Source organism: Schistocerca americana, chromosome 3 (genome assembly GCF_021461395.2).
Source record: "Schistocerca americana isolate TAMUIC-IGC-003095 chromosome 3, iqSchAmer2.1, whole genome shotgun sequence".
Classification (NCBI taxonomy): domain Eukaryota; kingdom Metazoa; phylum Arthropoda; class Insecta; order Orthoptera; family Acrididae; genus Schistocerca; species Schistocerca americana.
Window position 1 is genome coordinate 132,719,819 of NC_060121.1, and position 16,732 is coordinate 132,736,550.

Below are 16,732 nucleotides of genomic sequence, written 5' to 3' on the forward strand. Positions count from 1 at the left end.
GAAGACTCTGCAGGAGAGACCCTCAGTAGCTCGTTTCGGGCTTTTGTTGAAGTTTCGAGAACATACCTTCACCGAAGAGTCAAGCAGTATATTGCTCCCTCCTACGTATATCTCGCGAAGAGACCATGAGGATAAAATCAGAGAGAATAGAGCCCACACAGAGGCATACCGACAATACTTCTTTCCACGAACAATACGAGACTGGAATAGAAGGGAGAACCGATAGAGGTTATCAAGGTACCCTCCGCCACACAGCGTCAGGTGGCTTGCGGAGTATGGATGTAGATGTAGATGGGGTGTTGGCTCGCAGTTGGGATTACTGAGCGTGTGGGATTGGCTGGCAATCAAGATCACCCAGCGTATTGGATTGGCTGGCTGTCGGGATCACCCAGAGCATGGATTGGCTGGTGAATGGTATCTCCTCATGCATGGGATTAACTTTTGATCGGCATCGTCCAGCATGTTGGATCGGCTGGTGATGGGGAGCAACCTGTGTGTGGCATCGACTGGCGATCAGGATTGCGTGGCGACTGGGATAGCTCAGAATGTGGCATTGGCTGGTGACCGAGGCCAGCTGCTGAGCCGTAGGGAGCAGTCGCTTTGCAATCCATTGCATGCAAGTGTCAATTAATGACAGCTGCTTGTGTGACTCACGTGGTTATCAAAGACATATTCTGAATATGATGCAATGCCAAAAGGTTATAAGGAAAAGCTCATTCAATAGTATCGAGACATTCATTGGGCTTCTGAAATTTGTGATTTTCTTTCCCAATCAAATCTGAAATACAGGTTGTAAATGATAACTGTCTACTATGTACCACAACACACAATCTGTACCTGAACGATAACAATGGTGATGTTACTGATGACAGTGCTAAAGCAGAGTTACTTGAAACGATTTTTCGAATTTCTTTACGGAACAAGACGTAGTGAATATTTAGGAATTCGATTCAGGAACAACTGCCAGCCAACGTGAGAGAGTTTAGAATTAGGTATCCTCGGTTTAGCAAAGCATCTTAAATCACTTAAAAAAAGCAAAGCCTCCGGTCCTGACAGTATAGCAGCCGGGTTCCCCTCTATGCTGATGCAATAGCTCCATATTTAGAAGTTATATGCAACCGATCCCTCATAGAATGATCCGTACCTAGGGACTGCAAAGTTGCACAAGTCACACCGACACACAAGAAAGGAAATAGGAATAATGTCCCTCGATAAGCCAGTGAAAGTTGTTAAATGGACAAGACAATTACATGACAGTTACAGAGCTTCATAAATAAATGTCTCCGGCGCATGAGGAATATCTGGTGCCCTGAAAATGTGGAACGCTAAAAGAAAACAAATCAGATACTTTTAGAAGACCAGATACGTGAGAGACAGTGGAGATGGCTGGGGCACAGGCGGAGAAAGCCAGACGGGCAATACAGAAGAAGGCTTTAGAATGGAATCCACAGGGAACAAGGAAGAGAGGCAGGTCCAGAGGTACATGGGAGAAGACGGCGGAAAAGGAATCAAGGAGAGTTGACTTGATTTCTCTGAAAGTGAGATAAATGGTCAAAAATACAGACGGATGGCGAGTTCTCCTGCTATCCTCAGCTCCCATAGATGCTACAACTTACAAAAATAACGAGAAGCATCTTTCAGTGGATGGAGCAGTTGGACCAGCATCATAAGGAATGATCTAGCTTAATGTACCTGATTTGTGAGTGAATGGGACAGTTCATAAGGAGTATTTTGTAAATTTCTTACGAGTGAGTTCAGCACAAACTCACATACAGAAAAACACACAAACTAATGGAAATAGTATGTTGTTCATCTGTGGAAAAGCTATCCATTATGTCTTACTTATGTTCGTCGGTGAATACTGGCTCGCTTGTATTCACTTTGTGCTAAATAAAGTAAGCTGTCAGTTTGTAAAATATTAAAGTAAATAAGAGATTCAGTGTGAAGGAAATGATGTGTTAAGTATTTGATTATCATTCGCGATGAATACTGAGGACGTGACATCGATTTACAGACGTAAAAAGTTTATTATTCTCTTATTAGTCAGTCATTTCTCAACACGTCGAGGGCACTGTGTCCAATTAGACTGACCACGTCCTCTTTTTCGCCGCCAAACGATCCAAACAAAAGAAAGAAGGAAATTCGGCCTGCCTGAAGTTTTTCGCTTTACATCAATTAACTCCAACTCGTAAACGCGCCATCCAAACTTGTCGATATGCATTTGCAGTTGACCTCGCTCCGTAAATGTTGCGTCCGTCGAAGTAACGAGATTGTTAACGACCCATCGACAAAGTTAGCTGCCGCTGCAATGCGTTCACGTGAGCGTAATAATGAAGCTGTACGGCGTGCCAGGGGCGGTATCTGAAGCTCCTGCTATCGTACTATCTTCTCTCTCTCTCTCTCTCTCACACACACACACACACCTTCTCGCTCCATGTCTTTCTTACTCTTTGCGTCTCTCTCTCTCTCTCTCTCTCTCTCTTTCACACACACACACTCCTTCTCGCTCCATGTCACTCTTACTCTCTGCGTCTCTCTCTCTCTCTCTCTCTCTATCTCTCTGCTCTCTGTCTCTCTCATTCTCTGTTCCTCACACACAAGCACGCTTACTCTCGCACACATACACTCACACACAGATGCCACGCCCTGACTCGCTTCCTCGGGGCGACGGGGCAAGTAATCACGATCAGGAACTAAATTTAATTGGATCGCAGCCGCCTCGGATGCGTAGCGCTACCTGTTAACACGCACCTACCTGCTTGCCGACGCCTGCGGCATACTTGGTGCGCTTCTGGCTGTGACACTCGCTGTCAGTTCCTGCATCCACAAATCAGACGTTTCAGAAAACCTTCCCGATAAGTGGGATGCTTATGATGATAACCGAAGTTAGCATACAAACGCACAATAATATCTACCTGTAACTGCGAAATTACTTTCTGTCACCATATGTTCTTCATGTGTGAAGGAAAACAAAGCTTGATCTTGCAGTGGGTAAGAAAAATCTTTCTTTTTTTGTTTTAGCAAACTGTGCTCGAAACCTCCTGTATACCGATATTCAAAAATATGACGTTCTGAACCATCAAAGCACATATCTTCCCTTTTGTACTCAGGCCTAGATAGGTTTTCATCCTCTATTTTCCCTGATCTCCAGTTCCGAGATGTTGTCAATTTCAGATCTTGTTTTACCTGGCTGACGTACTGCAGTCTCACTCTTTCGCATGCATTCTTTCCAGCCATTTATTTCTCATTTCTTTTCACCTTTATTGTACTCCACAACGATCTTTCCTCACGTATGTTGTTGAAGACTTTTTCAGTGGTCATTCTATCTGTCCAAGGAATTCGAAGGACTCTTCTCCAACATCATGTCTCAAAAAGATTGCTCTTCTTCAGTTTTGGTTCACCTACTGCTCATTTTTCTGAGCCGTAGCCTTTAGGGCAACTGACCAAACAAAACGTTTTATTCACTTTTTCCTGGTGTTTAAACTATAGCGGCCGTCACGAAAACAGGCCCCTCAAGATCATCTCACTGCCCTACAGCATTGCCAGTTAGTGATAATTTCAAACGTTGTTAAAAGTTCAGAAAAATGTTAGACATCTCTATTTGTGGTCTAGAATATGGTGAAGTACTTTAGAAAACAAAATTCTTGACAGATGCTATGAAAAGAAAGAACCAAAAACTAGTAGTGAAAGAAATTTTGAAGAAAAATGTCTTTTTACTTCAGCCTGTGGAAAAAAACAGAACCAAAGATGTATCTGGAAGGATGAACATTCTCAATGATTATAGATGTTAGTGATACATATTTTATTGTGAAAATATAAAAGTATTCCCAGGTAAAAAGTAAAATACCGTAAGAGGCATGAAACTGTTGCGCCTATTTAAAGAAAAACATCGTCGCTGCTGCATTTGCGTTCCATTGGACCTTGTAGAAACTTCCAGCGAGAATGTTGTTAAGAAAATTATGAAGTTAATTATGGTATCTTCTGAAACGTCATTACTGTATCGTGTCACGTATGAACACATTTTATTTACGAGAGAATACTTTTATGCAGCCGTCATGATTTTAATTCCGACGGCTCGTTTTAACAAGACCTTGAAAGGTGGCTACACTGAGCCACTGCGCCAGAGATTGCGCCAAAGAGTACTATTAAGCCGCCTCTACAGTGCTAGGAGAGAGCTCGTAGAAGTTAGTGCCTGTTGAGAGCTCGTAGAAGTCAGTGCCTGTTAAGAACTCGTAGAGTCAGTGCTAGGAGAGAGCTCGTAGAAGACAGTGCCTGTTGAGAGCTCGTAGAAGTCAGTGCCTGTTAAGAACTCGTAGAAGTCAGTGCGTGGGCAGAGCTCGTAGAAGACAGTTCGTGCCGAGATGTGCTAGTGGGCACTGCTTGTCGTGAAGTCGGAGTGAGATGTGATAGTGGAGAGTGTTGTTCCATGTTTTATGCAGTTATTTGATGGGAGAGATAGCAGATGTTATTCTAATGGAAATACTGTAACGATCAGAGTGCTTTTCCTCAATATATATGAAGGTAAAATATTGCGTGTTTTTTCATTATTTCCATGTTTTAAATAATGCGTCATGACAGGTTCAGTCAACAAAGCATCTGGCTTGTGTTCTTGTATTAGAGTGTAATTCTGGTTTTCTTGAGTAATTATGGTATTTCTATTTCCTTTAGTTACTTCTGTATAAATGGTATTTAAAATTCTTGTCTTGTTGAAGAAGAACCGTGCCAGATGTGCGTTGAGTCATACTACCACATATAGAACAGCTACCCCTGTGCTTTGGTTTAGTAGGTTTTATAGTTGCTGGGGACTTAATTAATTAATTGTGTTAATGAAAATTCTCATTTCATTTTTTGTTGTTGTTCTTGCAGTCAGATAGCGTAATAATAATAGTCAGGGCCAACCGATTACGAGACACTGCGTAATCGGACATACAGCTAAAAATAAAAAGTATTTTCAATCTTATATTTAATTAAGCCCCCATGCACGTGGCGACCGCTGCTTCGGATCATCCCTTGGATTCTTCTGATTGTAAAAATAGTAGACGGTAGTACTGTTGTAGTAATTTGTTTAGTAATTATAGTTTATATTGCATGTGTAGATTTGGTAATTGGCATTCTTCTAATGGTATTTTTCAAAATTTAATTTTTTATTGTCTTGTCTATGGGTTTGACGATTTAGTGCAATTATTTCAATTGTTCGATTAATCGTGTTTGAGGGAAACTTTTCATGTAAATGGTATTGTTGGAGATGAAGAGTCATTGTGTGTAATTTTCGTACAGTGACGAATTTTTTTTATGTTTTGTAAATGATTACGTGATCAATGAAAACGGCGAAAATGATGGATAGTGAGAATAACGGAATTGTTAACATGGCGAACTCGCCAACAGAGGAAAACAGTGTCATGAATAATGAAGTGGAAAACAATGTAATAAGTCGGGAAAATAGTCCGGAACCATTTCAAAATTTTTCTCAATCAGATAATTCACAGAATCCGAGATTAACGATAGAAGATTCTGGAATAGTATCGAACACAGATAGCTTTACAGCTATGACGAAGGAAACTGGTTTTGCGGGAAATGTTAGGGGCGAAAATAATTTTGAAACAGTTACTATGGGGCAGTTGATGAGTGCTATATTAAAAATGGAAACACGGTTTGGATCTGAGTTAAAAACACAAATGGGAACAATGGAGCAGTTAGGATCTGAATTAAAAACAGAGATAGGAACAATTAAAACTGAGATGGGAACAATTAAAACTGATATGGGAACAATGGAAACACGGTTAGGATCTGAATTAAAAACAGAGATAGGAACAATTAAAACAGAGATGGGAACTTTGGAAACACGGTTAGATTCACGAATTGGGACATGTTTCAAAAATATGAAAGATGAATTAAAGAAAGAAATCAGAGAAGAAGTACAACCGATTCTGAATTCTCACAGTAATAGATTAATTGCAGTAGAGATTAGACAAAGGGAACAGGATAGAGAACAGGAAGAAAGAGATCGCGTGATAGTACAGAAATTTTCAGAGTTAAATTTACAACATGCAAAAGATAAGGAAGAAATATTTGAGAGAATCGAGGAATCCGTACCGAATGACAGATTAAATAACCTAACACAACAGTATGAACAATTAACTACTAAATGTGTTAATACTGAAACCCGAGTCGCGACACTTACGGAAGTCGTAAATAAACAGAAAGAACAAATAGGTGATTTATCAGAAAGAGTTGAGGAGATTTCAGACAAATTGACAAATCTTAGTTTACATGGGGACAGAGATTCGGATGATACAGTTCCATTACCATTTGCAGAAACCGAAGAGTATCAGAACATAAATAAACATGTTGAAAATCAGGGAAAATTTAATGAACGCGTTAAAAGGGAAGTTGAGGCATTACGAAAGCAAGTCAAACAGATCGAAGGCGAAATTGTAGGAAAAGACAGCAAAAGAAATTTGGAATCACAGATATCAGAGGGGTTTGAAGAAAATAATTTGTTTCATTTACGGGATGCAACAAGAGAGCGCCAGGCGCGCGAACTTGACAATAATCGACATTGGGACTGGGACAGACGCGGTAGGTCTTTGTCACCACGAGGCGAAAGTTTTGACTATAAACACTTTTTGACTGTCCGGAAATTTAAGATCTTCTGTAATTCTAAGGATGACATACATTCATGTTCATGGCTAGATCAATTTATGTACGCACTTCCGCCAAAGTTGCCATTAAGTCACAAACTGGAAATTATGTGCGGCTATTAAAGTCCTCAGGGGATTCACTACTCTAAGTGAATATGTGCCGTAGCGAGCATAGGGCCCCGAGCTGTAGTGGTGCTATTTCTCTTTTAGTTTTCTGTACCGCTGCCTACTCTTTTACTATTCTTTGCATCTGTCAAAAACAACTCTTCTACTATCAATCTATCTAGAGAGTAAGTAAACAATAACCGGATATGACTGTTTTACCCAAAAGTGACTTTGGAATTTACCGTTTGGACTTACTGTACCTTCAGCAGCATTCATTCGCAGCTTAAACGAAATTTCCAAAATTTTTGTGGAATGATATACTTTTGAAAAACTAACAGCTAGATGTAAACATGCGGAGAGTACAAGGATACCACGCTGTGTTTTGGCGGCGGTACATACTCAAAGCAACAGTCAAGTCTGCGCGGCGCACAAGGCAGTCGTTGACCGCGAACAGTTGCTTCCTACGTCACGCGCCTACAGCTGATCGAGCGCTCAGTGCGAATGCACTGACAGCTGTAAACAAATACACAGTTTAATTTCTCCGGTTAAATTCAGTATAAAGCTATAGTGACTTGATGAATTATGTTATTAATATTCAGTATTTTTCAGGATACGGTTCTATAAAATATTTAAGAACTTCAGGTAAATTCTGTGCGTGTCCGACGTTAAGACGACTTGCTATCGAGAAAATTTCAGGAAAAATGTCATTTCGAAGAAGAAAGTAATAAACTAAAAAGGTAACTGTTAATTGAGTTCCTTTTTCAGGTAACATATTTCCACTTAGGTACGTACTTTAGACGTAATTTGCTGCTCGCGATTACGTGATTCATACTTTGTGCTAATTTCATGTTCTATGAATTTACGTGTGAAGCGACGTGCTTGCGTACATTTGCTGATTTTGTCAATGTTTTATTAATGAACAGGGTTGTAATTTGTATATATTATGCATCGCTTAGCTGCACTGCTTTTTCACTGATGTCATATTTTTTAATTATGTGCCTGCTGTGCTTATTTATTTAAATTATAATTGTCACCTGATTAATTGTGCTGATGTGGTTAGGTATGTAAGTTATACTTTGTGATTTATCTGCTTGCGCCTTCATGTTTACTTATTAGGATGACATATGAACATTTATTTGCTTATGCTGATATGATGCTAATGACATGTTTACTGCTTTGCGTATGGATTGCATATTTATACATATCTGTTGTTGTCATAATTACTCTTTAATTTGGTGTATAGAAATGCTGATATACTGTGTACAAACAGAGAGTTTAGGTCACACTATTGGATTAATTATAGATTGTTCGCTTGGCAGAGCCTCGTTGTAAGGATTGTGCTGCATCCACTTTTTGACATTCTGTTCTCTACTGGTATATTTACTCGCTATTGCTTGTTTTGCTTACGCTCAGTGCCTTATATTTTTAAGATAAGAAAATGAACTGCTATAATTCGACGAACGACATTGGTACAAAGAACTTCATAGAAGTCACATGAGCTGGAGGTTTTATGGAAGCTGTATAACTTTATGCTAATAGGAAGGAAGCTAACGACATGACATACCATTACTAGGTTTAGACCATTGACAGTTATTACACTGCATTTTTCGTGAGCAATTGAAATAGGAAGTGACACTTGATACAAGAAATACTCCACATGCTTGCTTCTGCCATAATTCTTGAAGTGGTGTACACACTGTGAAATATTATGATCATTGACACTCCGTAATCGTACTTAATTACTGAGAGTTATTCGAACTAAGTCTGTTAGAGGTCATGTATGCATTTCTTTGTTTATAATTCATAATGAGTAGAAGATTTGGGTCAGACGGATTACACAGAGGTTGTGTGTTGACAATGTGTCTTCAGATTGTATGGGATGATGAACTGAAGTTTGCACTAGGATTTTATCTGTACTTGTTCGAGGAGACTGGCTAGAGGAAAGAGTTGTGTTGGAAGTGAGATGATATTGGTAATAAGGTTTATATGTATCGACGCATTGAAGAGGTATTATTGAGGTATTATTGAGATTGTGTGAAGTTGATGATTATTGGAGTTTTGGAGGATAAGAGGTAAAGTAGATTGTGTGAAGTTGATGATTATTGGAGTTTTGGTGAATAAGAGGTAAAGTAAGTGAGGAGCATATATTGGTAATAAGGTTTATATGTATCGACGTATTAAAGAGGTATTATTGAGGTATAGAGATTATATGAAGTTGATGATTATTGGAGTTTTTGTGGACAAGAGGTAAGGTAAATGATATTGATGATAAGAGTTATATGTATCGACGTAAGAAGTATTAGTGAAGTATTGAGATTATGTGATGCTGATGATTATTGGAGTTTTGGTGTATAAGAGGTAAAGTAAGTGAGGAGCATATTTTTTTTTGTTGGTCTTAATGGAACAAGGAGGATGAAGATAGCAGACTAGAACACTAAAGTAGAAGGAAGATAGTCTATACACACACTTTGTTAAATCACTAAGCAGTATATACTTTTTTTTGAAGAGAGGAAGTATTTGCATATCTTGGCTCACTGACAGTTGTTCAACAACAGTACATTTGATCTGGCTTGGCAAACATTGGTCTTGACATGATGACTATGACGTTGACCTAACTATTATTGACTGTTATACATTGCTGCCACTACTACTTGATACACATGATGAACATCAGATTTTGACAGAATTACATTTACACAGTTAACACTATTCAATTACACAGTAGTACTTAATGTGGATGAAAGATGAATGAGTGTGTTTTCCTTTCCTAATCCTACCCACCTATCTCGTGAATATTATTGTATTTGTTTGTAGTGGCTTGCACTGACACCCATAAATATTATAGGTTTACTGATATTTGTGTATTTGTAATAGTTAATATGACAATTATCTGACATCTTTTGTGTGTTTATTAAAATTTGTATGTTTAGTGTAAGAGCATTGTAAAAGCATTTGTATGTGTTTTCAAACTATTGTTCATGCCTGAACTGTCAGATTAGTGAAGGTGAATATTATGGACTGTTACCTGCACTTTTTAACGTAATGTGTGACACTTAGGAATGATTAATTTCTGCTGATGAACTGAGTGATCAGTGATAGTGAATATTATGGACTGTTACTTGTACCTTTTGTACATGATTGGTGCCACTAGGACATGTTTAATTTCTGCTGATGAACTGTGTGATCAGTGATAGTGAATATCATGGACTGCTCTCTGCACCTGCTCAACATTACTGGGTGCACAGATGGAGCTACTTCTATGGAAATGATGTCACTTGTTGCTGTCTGCACCTGCTCAGTATTGCTGGGTGCCACTAATGGAACTACTTCTACTGAAATGATGTCACTTGTTGGTGTCTGCACCTGCTCTCATCATTGCTAGGTGCAACTGATGGACTACTTCTACTTAAATGATGTCACTTGTTGGTGTCTGCACCTGCTCTCAACTTTACTGGGTGCAACTGATGGACTGTTTCTACTGAAATGATGTCACTTGTTGGTGTCTGCACCTGCTCAACATTGCTGGGTGCAACTGATGGAACTGCTTCTACTGAAATGAAGTCACTTGTTGCTCTCTGCACCTGCTCAACATTGCTGGGTGCAACTGATGAACTGTTTCTACTGAAATGAAATCACTTGTTGCTGTCTGCACCTGCTCAACATTGCTGGGTGCAACTGATGAACTGTTTCTACTGAAATGAAGTCACTTGTTCCTGTCTGCACCTACTCAACATTGCTGGGTGCCTCTGATGGATTGCTTCTACTGAACTAATGTGACTTGTTGCTGGATGTACCTGCTAAACTTTACTGGGTGCCACTGATGGACCGCTTCTACTGAAATGATGTCACATGTTGGTGTCTTTTTTTGTATAAACTAATCATTGAAGGCATTTTATGTAAACATTTGTATAAACTGATTTTTTTATGCATTGTGTAAACTATTATGTAAAGCCACATGTATGAAAAGAATTTGTATTGCCTACTGTGTTTTATATATTAGATTATTGAAAGGTCAGTGCAAAGCCAAAATTTTAACTAATTATGTGATATTTAGGTATTAATATTATCTTTTATTTTTGTCTGTATTTTTCTGGACGAATTTGTTGGTATTTTCACCACCAATGCTGGCAACAATACCATCAAATTCTGGCCTGTGGAGGAGGGGCATATGAAAGGTGGCTACACTGAGCCACTGCGCCAGAGATTGCGCCAAAGAGTACTATTAAGCCGCCTCTACAGTGCTAGGAGAGAGCTCGTAGAAGTTAGTGCCTGTTGAGAGCTCGTAGAAGTCAGTGCCTGTTAAGAACTCGTAGAGTCAGTGCTAGGAGAGAGCTCGTAGAAGACAGTGCCTGCTGAGAGCTCGTAGAAGTCAGTGCCTGTTAAGAACTCGTAGAAGTCAGTGCGTGGGCAGAGCTCGTAGAAGACAGTTCGTGCCGAGATGTGCTAGTGGGCACTGCTTGTCGTGAAGTCGGAGTGAGATGTGATAGTGGAGAGTGTTGTTCCATGTTTTATGCAGTTATTTGATGGGAGAGATAGCAGATGTTATTCTAATGGAAATACTGTAACGATCAGAGTGCTTTTCCTCAATATATATGAAGGTAAAATATTGCGTGTTTTTTCATTATTTCCATGTTTTAAATAATGCGTCATGACAGGTTCAGTCAACAAAGCATCTGGCTTGTGTTCTTGTATTAGAGTGTAATTCTGGTTTTCTTGAGTAATTATGGTATTTCTATTTCCTTTAGTTACTTCTGTATAAATGGTATTTAAAATTCTTGTCTTGTTGAAGAAGAACCGTGCCAGATGTGCGTTGAGTCATACTACCACATATAGAACAGCTACCCCTGTGCTTTGGTTTAGTAGGTTTTATAGTTGCTGGGGACTTAATTAATTAATTGTGTTAATGAAAATTCTCATTTCATTTTTTGTTGTTGTTCTTGCAGTCAGATAGCGTAATAATAATAGTCAGGGCCAACCGATTACGAGACACTGCGTAATCGGACATACAGCTAAAAATAAAAAGTATTTTCAATCTTATATTTAATTAAGCCCCCATGCAACCTAGAATATTCCCTACCTCCAGAAAATAGTTTATTTCCAATTCTTACTGACCCTTCGTCACCGCACACATGAACCAAACCGCAGATACATGCTATACAAAAGTATTTTGAGGCCACTATCTCCGTTGCAGTCGAGGTTAGATTAGATTAGATTAACTTTCATTCCAATTGATCCGTAGTGAGGAGGTCCTCCAGGATGTAGAACACGTCAGAAAAACAACATTACATGACAAATATTTACAACTCAAACAAATAAGCTAATGTACCATTCCACAGGTCCCGAGTGGCATGGTCGTCATTTTTTAGTGAACGCTATATGAAAGAATGATTTTACAAATACTAATGCACTGAATTTAAAATAAAAAAGTTTTTTATTTATTTATACGTTAATAAACATGTAATACAACTACTAAAATCTTATTTACAATGAACACATTACTGCACTGAACTGGTGCAGAAGTTAGATTGTACTTACACACACACACACACACACACACACACACACACACACACTTATTTACAATGAACACATTACTGCACTGAAATTGTGCAAAAGGTATATACAAATCAGTTTGTTCTACTGAGAAATTCGTCAATGGAATAGGAGTTGGCCACCAATAAATCCTTCAGGCTTCTCTTAAACTGAATTTCATTGGTTATTAAGCTTTTTATGGCTGCTGGTAAGTTATTGAAAATACATTTTCGAGTGTGCTTTTGTGAAGTACTGCACGTAGTAAGTGCATTTTACACAAAGTTTCGGTCTTGCTGCTACAATTGCTCTGCGTTCCATTAAAAGTCTTTGTCCCCTCATTATACTTTCTGAATCAAAAACCGAGCGAGAGGAGAAGAAAAATAACGGAGGTGTCTGAGCCAGAATAATTAATTTCACGTACGCTCAGTATTTTTCTAGCCGTCCGCTTCTCTTCTCTGTCGTAGTATCGAAACTTAGTTCCGCGCAGGAACTTTTTGTGAAAATCGTCGAATTCCATAATTTCCGTTTTAATTTATATCCTTTTCTTGTAGAATTCAAACACGTGCTCACGTCTAGAGATTCTGCCGATGTTATTGCACTGCTAATACGCACGACAGTCGGTTCGAATATACCATAAGTTTTTGTTTTCATTTCGTCAACTTGAGCAAGATTTATATTATTCCAGAGTCCGCGCGTTTAGAGGCGCCATGTCACGGATTGCTCGGCTCCTCCCACCGGAGGTTCGAGTCCTCCCTCGGGCATAGGTGTGTGTGTGTGTTGTTCTTAGCATAAGTTAGTTTTTTGTTAGTTTAAGTAGTGTGTAAGTCCAGGGACCGATGACGTCAGCAGATTGGTCCCTTAGCAATTCACATACATTTTTTTTTAGGCTTCTTCACTGTTGGCCAGATCAGTAAAAAAAATCTTCAGTAAGTTTGATATGACAATTTCAGATTGTTTTCGAGTGCCTTTTCGGCCTTTACGCTCACCAGCTGGAGCAGCACTATACGTAGCCTGTTGCTCGTGCATTTTGCTCCCTACCAAACACGTCAAGGCACCGCATGCGTGCCCACTGTGTGGGTGGCCCGGAGCTCGAACACGCACATAAATAATCTGAAATTTTTAGTTTGATAAAAACAAAATAAAATAAATATTTCTCACTTGCCTTTATCAAAAAGCAGTGAAATATTAAAGCAGTGACATGGAAGTTAAAATTTATGATCTCTAAAACAAATCTGTTTGTTTCTGATGCCTTTGTGCAAAGGTAACCAAGCAAGGCACCCCCCACCCCCCTTTCCTTCCTTGCTCTTTTCTCTGGTCAAGTTAAAGGCACTCCTCAGAATAACAATCGCACTATACTGTGAATGGGATTCCATCTTCTCGGATTGCTTTCATGTTGCCTTACAAGTGACACGCTAGAATACCCCCACTCCATTCGTCAAAAATTGTTTTAAAATATCTGCTCGTTAATATTGAGCAATAATAACGAACAGATACGAGATTCAAGGAAGCCGATTGTTACAGATAACCTTAATAGTTATTTTCTTAAACGTAACAGCATTGTGTTTTAAAATTTCAGTGAAAGTATTTTCACGCAATATGGACTGTTGTCGTTTTCTTTGTTGAGACAATGGCTTGGGAGGGCGCTGGAGCTTATATTGTAGACTGAAGCGGTGTAACCGCATTAATAGCTAGTACAAAGAAGAGGGTCGACTGACTAGATACATGGAGCAAAAGCTCTCCGCTGGGCAAAAATTCAAAAGTTGTTCGGTTACCGGACGCGCGTGGAAATCTGAAGCACAATACTGAATATTGCTTCTACTCATACTTTCGAATATGAACAGTTTCCCAGTTCGTCTTCGAGACAGCAGTCTATAAAATCCCTTCGTTATACATATCTCTATTTGGCCACTCAAGGTTCCGTAAAAATAATATTGACATCTAAGTAAATGGTACATAGTGAACAAGCTGTTGTTTTGAAAAACCAAGTAGAGAAATGTGAATTCATTTTCCAGGTAGCACTGCAATCAAAACTTTGCAATTTAGGCAATTCAGCATCTCAAACTATGCAATCGGAAAATGAGCTTGATAAAGTGTCTTCTCTTGTTCAGATGAATTTGATAATTTATTTTGGTATCGACATATTTTTTAACGATCAGTGTCATCGGCTACATCTTTGACCAAGAGATCGGAGATTTTAATGGCTTGTGGACATCACTGTAGGCAAAAACGACCAGATTTGAGGATATACGTAATGTTAACCATTCCTTAAAAATTATTTTCCCAAAATCTATAAATTGTGCTACCGACGAAGAGATTCTCAATGCAGTAGTAATTTTTTTAACATTCAGTGTCATTGGCTACATCTTTGAGCAAGAAATCAGAGATTTTAATGGCTTTTGGACATCACTGTAGGCAAAAAAGACCAGATTTGAGGATATACGTAATGTTAACCATTCCTTCAAAATTATTTTCCCAAAATCTATAAATTGTGCTTCCGACGAAGAGATTCTGAATGCAGTAGTAATTTTTCAAAATTAAAATGAGATGATTTATTCAGTAGATTCCCAGACCAGAAAAGCTATGGAAAGAGATATAGTCCCATTAACCTCGGTAGTTGATTAAAAAAATTATTAGTAACAGAATTGTAGCTGTAGCGTTTCAGATTGATGCACAAAATTTTACAAGTTTTTAACTATTCCTGTTGCTGTTTCTTCGGCTGAGCCCTTAATTTTGAAGCTCATACTTATTAAGAACTATGAGTGGAACTCTATGATCCCAGACAGAGTTAATGAACTCAGCCTCCACATTATCCAAAGTGATATATTGATGGCAGTGGAACAGTGAGTACCTACCATCACAGAAGCTACATCGCATGGTCCAGTTTCACTAGAGGTCAAGGACGGTACAGTGAGGATTGTAAATACGTATCAATGAAACAACAGGTACAGCTATATGCCTACGCTTCTTAATACTGACTGTCACTCACTGTAATGTGTATCATTTTTAATAACATTTGTCGGTATTAATAATTTCTGTTTAATACTTTTAATACATTAAACAAATGATCTCTTTATTTATATTACACGGGATATTACAACACTCTCAATTAAATTTCTGTTTCTACCTGCTGAAAGGTGCGTTAATTAATGATAGGTTATAAATTTTGTGTTAGGAGTTCAGGCTTTTTATTTTTGCTGGCGGGCCCGTATCGCGTACGTTACGCCTCTGGGTCTGGGTACATTTGAAGCCGAGTTTGATCTCATTTCTGATGCTTTTGAGTTAGCTGTGTTACTGACTGAGCTAGGAGAGTCGCAACGTATGCATATAATAACGGTATATTTTACTTTATCCCAGCACCGAACTTTATGACACACACTGTGTTCATAAGTATTGCATATAGAAGGTAATGATTTTAAAACTGTCGATACTCCCCAGAAAACGTATAATACATTCCGCCAATGATACCCACAGAAATTTTGGAAAGTCGGCGCCCAATGCGCCGTTCCACGTAAGACTGGAGACAGACATGAACACACTATATGTCATTTAGGTGCCCAACATTCAGTTCTGTTAAGAGTATACCCGTGGCAACAAAGCTATGAGGCTGGTGAACCAGCACTTTGTGCCAGTGGACTATAGGGAGAGAGCGTGACCTTCAGATGTCTAATTTCGTGACAGCCACCATAATATTTTTTCCATGTTAGTAGATTCTTCTTTTTGTGGTGATTCATTAATAATATTTCCGTTATTTTTGTCGTCTGGTCGATATAACATCATCGGAAAAAGTATTATATTCCAACTGAAATTTAAAATGACTTTTCGATTGACTACAAAATATACTTTCTTCCAGGAGTGCTAGTTCTGCAAGGTTCGCAGGAGAGCTTCTGTGATGTTTGGAAGGTAGGAGACGAGATACTGGCAGAAGTAAAGCTGTGAGGATAGGGCGTGAGTTGTGCTTGTGTAGCTCAGTTGGTAGAGCACTTGCCCGCCAAAGGCAAAGGTCCCGAGTTCGAGTCTCAGTCCGGCACGAAGTGTTAATCTGCTAGGAAGTTTCAATGAATATGGTGATGTGGAACTAGTTTACAATAAACAATATTTGATGGTTTATGGTGTTGGTTTTAACCCGCGATTGCTCGCATGTATTGATGTCACACACCTACGGTGCCAGATATTATCTAACAAAGATAACTTTTACATTTTTTAGTTGTAAGCTGCATAAAAAGCTACTTGTATCAAGTAAGCTTCTTCTTCATTATTCCTAACACATTATAAATACGAGTGACCATTAAAGGAAAAATGTGTACTGCTGAACTGAAAATACTTCCATGCACAATCGTTAGAAAGAGTTATGCATTACATTCGTAACATCTCTTCTTCCGATGCTTCAACATAATCACAGTAAATGATTAACTAAGGTTCCTCATTCTACCTAACAAAGATAACGTTTACATTTT